A 5,349-nucleotide genomic window follows, 5' to 3' on the forward strand; every position below is an offset into this window, starting at 1 on the left:
GGAGCTTACTGTGCCATGGGAAGATGTTATGGAAGAGGCCTTTGAAAGGAAAAGGGAGAAATATGAGGGCCTGGTCAGAGACTGCCACAGGCGAGGCTGGAAGGCAAGGTGCTTACCTGTACAGGTAGGGTGCAGAGGACAGTTCCTTTTGCAGAGCTTATACTGCACTCGACATCACAGGTGAAAGAAGGAGGAGGGCCATTTATAACAGCTTTCTAAAGCAAATGCATTTCATGATGTGAGCACAGACAGAGGGAAATGAAGAGAGAAACCTGAGGTGGACGCATCACTTAAAGTTAGTTTTGATTGATAGAACAGCTGCTGACTCAGCAGTCACTCACTCAATGTGTGTCATCACTGATATACTTCTACAACATTTATTTATTGTGCCTTTAATTTAGCAGGGGATGGTTCCGATCCATCGACCTCTGGGTTCTGGGCCCAGCATGCTTCCACTGCGCCACTCCGCTATTAGTCATCAATAGTTATTAAAGTAAAAGTATAGTGTTAATTGTTAAACGTTGCAGAAAAAATAAGCTGTTGTGCTGAGGAAATGTACATTATACTCAATTTATCCAGAAAACAGAAAAATATGCAGAGTGAAGTTCAGAACAAGAGTTTTTTTTCCCGGCCATTTTCAAGGCTTTATTGAGAGTGACAGAGTGAAAGGGGAAGACATGCGGGAAAGGGCTCCGGGTCGGATTCGAACCCGCTCACGAGGACAATGCCTGTATGATACGCGGTGTTTGTTTTTTTTTGTTTTTTTTTACAAACTTCAAATAAAGTGCTTTGACATTGTCTTTCAATAATTAATTGAATAATTAATTCATTTTAAATGCAAAATTCTCCCACAAAAAAAAAAAGAAAATGAAAAATGCTCTTGCGATGTTGTCCTTTCAGCTAGTTTTAGGATTAATTTCATAGCCTTGTTCATTTATTTCATTATATTAGTTTATATTTTAAATAATTATTAAACTGTCTGTTAAAAATTAACTTACAATACCAGTAATAATTACAAATTTAAAAAATGATCATGAGGGTCACATGTTGATTACAAAACTGTGTGTAAAATACCATTTGGAACATTTTTATTATGTAAATTCATTTTATTTATCAGCTTCAGTGTAACATCATAATGTCACAATATTATACCCTCTCTATTTACCTGGACTTACCCGGGACCGGCATTGATGCTGCACCGGTGTGTCTCATCAGAGGCTAGACTGGTTTATTGTTGTTTATTTTATTATTTTACTGGTGTTAAATTATAGGAGAAACCTGAGCAACCAGGAGGAAAACCCATACAGAAATGCAATCCAGGAGAAAACCCAACATGAGATCGTCACTGACTATTCACGCATTTTGATCAACGTTTTTTTTTTAAATATATACTTAGGGGCAACTCTGTGTTCAGTGTTCAGTTAGCATATCGTATATATTTATGGGAAAACCTGAGCGAGCCAGGAGAAAACCCTACGTGAGATCATCACCTACTATTAACGACGATAAAGTTTTTTTGAAATGTATACTTAAGGGCAATTCAGAGTGTTCATGTTGCCTCTAATGCATTAATTTACGGGAAAACCTGAGCGATCCAGGAGAAAACCCTACGTTGTCTGTTGGAGGGGGAAATGAGTGGAGGCAGAGGGAACTTCATGAGGTTGAGATGAGTCAGTGAGACTATTAAAGACTATAAAGTTTTTTTGAAATATGTACAATTCAGAGTGTTCAATTATCCTATATATTTGCGGGAAATTTTTGAATAATATACCCAGGAGAAAACCCTACATGAGATCGTCACTGTATTATTTTGATCAAAGGAGGGGGTGAAGCAGATGGTGGAGAGGGGGAGAGGAGTTTTTATTTTAATTCAGTGTTCAATTAGACTATATATTTACGGGAAAACCTGAGCACCAGGTGAAAACCCAACATGTGATCGTCACAGAGGAGGGGAGGGGGAGACCAACCACCACAATTGTGGTTCATCATAAACATTCCAAATAATGTCAGGCCCCCGTGATGACATAATCACAGGATGACATCATGAATATTCCAAACCATCATAGGCACTCTGCATATTCATCTGTTTTCTGGATAAATTGCTTTAAATATACATTTCACAATTAACAATATACTTTTCTTTAATAACTATTGATGACTTATCGCGGAGTGACGCAGTGGAAGTGTGCTGGGCCCAGAACCCAGAGGTCGAAGGATCGAAACGATCCTCTGCTGAGTTAACCCTGAGTGTCCTGGAGGTTTGAGTTTGAGTTTATTTATTTAAAACAGGGACAATACATATTAATGAACATATACATGTAAATATGCAAGATTATAGCCAACAGCTAATTTCCATCTTTAGTCCCTTTGGCAGGTTGATGTCAATACCATAACCATAACAATAAAATCAATAAAACATCGATAACAACAAGTTGGCAGTTGGCCTTCATGGCCAGAATGAGCAGGAGGAGAGAAGACGTGTCCTTGAGCACAATAGAACAGAAAACAAAAAGAGAAGCAAGAACAATGAAAAGTATAGTGGATCATGGAACATACAGGCCAGGAGTCAAAGGTCAGGGGTCAGGGGACCAAACGTATTTCACTAGCGTTAAACGCTATGTTTATGTATCAGAGTCTAGTTGTTAATCGGAGGGTTAAAATCACATGATGTGCTGTTTTCTAACTGCATTTCCAATGTATTGTTGTTGAAGTGTCTACGGTTAATTTGTTTCAGGGCATAAACATGTTTTTTTCTATTTACATTTAAAAGCATTCTCACAGCTCACATTACATTCTCACAGTATATTTTTTACACAGGCTTTAATCTTTGTGCTTCCATTATAAAAAAAATATGCTGGCCCTTACATGTTCCTCTCTGTGTCCTTGTATCTCACTGCAATATATAAAATCTCTATAAATCTATAAGTCCTGCAGCTCTGTGGAATCAGCCCAATCAGAACAACTCAAACATGACACATAACACAGTTAGAATGTCAGAAACCAGAAAAAGAAAGAAAAATCAAGTTGAATTTCCTTTTTTTATCGGAATAAAATTGAATTCATATATAAACACTTTTCCAAGTTCACACAAATGTCATGAATGTTGGAAAATAAAAAGTGTCCCCACATATTGTACATTTAAGCTTTGTGTCGGGCCGAACAACGGCCCTTATAATCCATTATAATCCATTAATTTGTTTGGACAAATAATAAGAGTTGTTGTTGATAATAACCATTATCATCATCATTATCAAGAAAACCATGGAAAATGTCTAGATATCAAATCCTAAATTAAACTATTATCAGATATGTTGGTTGTTATTATATTTGCCCAAACAAATGTTCCTTTAGTTGTACCAGACATTAAAATGACCGAGAAATTGAAGAAAACAAGAGTGGTCTAATCATTTTGATGACTGTTTTATCCTGGAAGATGCTGAGAGTGGAAACAGTAGAACATCGGTCATGTGAGTTGCATGTTTGATATGTCAAAACTATTTCGATGAAGGCGTTTTCAAAGACACAAAAGGCCTGACCTAAAACTTTTGCACAATTGAAGAAGTTATATATCACATTTGCTGTTTCCATTCAGTTCTCCTAATAATTCTTCAAAATTATTTTCTGTAAAACATGGCTCTTCATAAGAGAAAATTGTATCTGTCATATGGGACAGAGAAGACAAATGACCTATTTTGTCCCTTTTGTCTTGCTGTCCCTTCTCTGTCTCTCTCAGATCATCACAAACATTGTTTTGAACATCAGTGGAACAGAACAGAGATTATTCTTTGATTTTCCGTTCAGTTCATATCTGACTGTTGAAGCTGTCCCTTGCTGTGTCTCTGCCTGACAAGAACAGAAAATAACAGCATTTTGTTCGTGTACGCAGCAGCTCTCGGCCTCCTGCTGTGAAGAAGAGCTGAAACTTTCAGAGAGATTCACAGCTTCTGAAGACTGAGACGTCACTGGAGAACATTTCTACAGAAAATTAACACAAAGAGATGATGACAGAATGAAATAAAATGTCTAATTACATTTAAAGCTTTTATCCCGTGACCTCATCATCGTCCAATTACAACCCACTGAGCTCCACATAATCTCATTCTAACTGACAGGACAAAGGAATCAAAGAGTCAAGAATCATTAAGATGTAATAATTAAGAAAGTCAGAGGAAACAATAACAATCTACGACAACAATCAGGAAACAGAGGAAACAGGAGAGTTTCAGAGTAACACCGAAAATGCATGTTGCATTAGCATCGTGTAATTGGTCCATCCTCCACACTGCGTCAACACCCACCGGGTAAAAAGTGGCGCGTCTTGCGTGCACCACAGTGTTTACCTTTTGTCCGACGGTGTTTACTTGCTGATTGTTTTCGTTGATATTTGCACTTCGACCATGGGTAAGTAGGCTTCATAGTAATGTCTTTTGTGTTTTCATGCTATAGTCTGTACTTCTATTTCCTGTCAGAAATGGTGATCTCGCGACGTGAAATACGACCCGGAGTCTCATGGTGTTTTATTTTGAAAAACGACCGGATTCGCTCTGCAATTTCTGTATGACTTCCTGTCAGAACGATCTGCTCTCGCTCTTTGACCGTTTCAGATATTTTGGACAGTGAAACAGGGAATATCACACATTGTTCAGGGTTCACTAACTAACCATTAAAACAATGTGGAGAAACATCTGAATGATTCATATTATTTTACCCCTGGCAGCAGCTAACTGTCACATTCTGACACCAATTATGCTCCGCCCACAAAACATGTCATCGTTCGTAAACAATAAATAATGGACATAGTCACCGTGACGTCACCTGTTGGTTTGTGGCCCGCTTGAGGCATCAAGTTCAGCGTTACACTCATCGCCATCTTGTTTCCTGAAATGGGGAGCAGACCATATCTGGACTGTGGAGGAGCAAGAGGGATCTGACGACACTGACTACATGCCTCTCTACACCTCAACCTGACTCATGTTGGCATTAACTGGGATGTTCCTTTTGGCAGAAAACTGACCAGTGACTCCTCGGAGTGTTTGTTAGTCCAACCAAACGCTGAACAAGACATTTTTAATGAACAAATCATTCAAATAAACTGTCATAATGTGAAAATACAGTGAAAGGGTCAAAGTTATGGGACCAAACTGCTAAACGTCCTTTTTTATGTATATAACTTTATTGACAGGTTGCCATGGATACGCATTGTTCTGCTTCTCTCCTGATGATGGCTCGCCTTGTTAGTGACCTGTCAACCAAAGGTAGCCACGCCCCAAATCATACTTCAATCTTTATCTTCTATTTTCTTGTAAATTACGAGTGATTGAGACCATAGTGTTGTCCTAAAAGACATAT

The sequence above is a fragment of the Centropristis striata genome, chromosome 4 (genome assembly GCF_030273125.1).
Source record: "Centropristis striata isolate RG_2023a ecotype Rhode Island chromosome 4, C.striata_1.0, whole genome shotgun sequence".
In the NCBI taxonomy this organism is placed as follows: Eukaryota; Metazoa; Chordata; class Actinopteri; order Perciformes; family Serranidae; genus Centropristis; species Centropristis striata.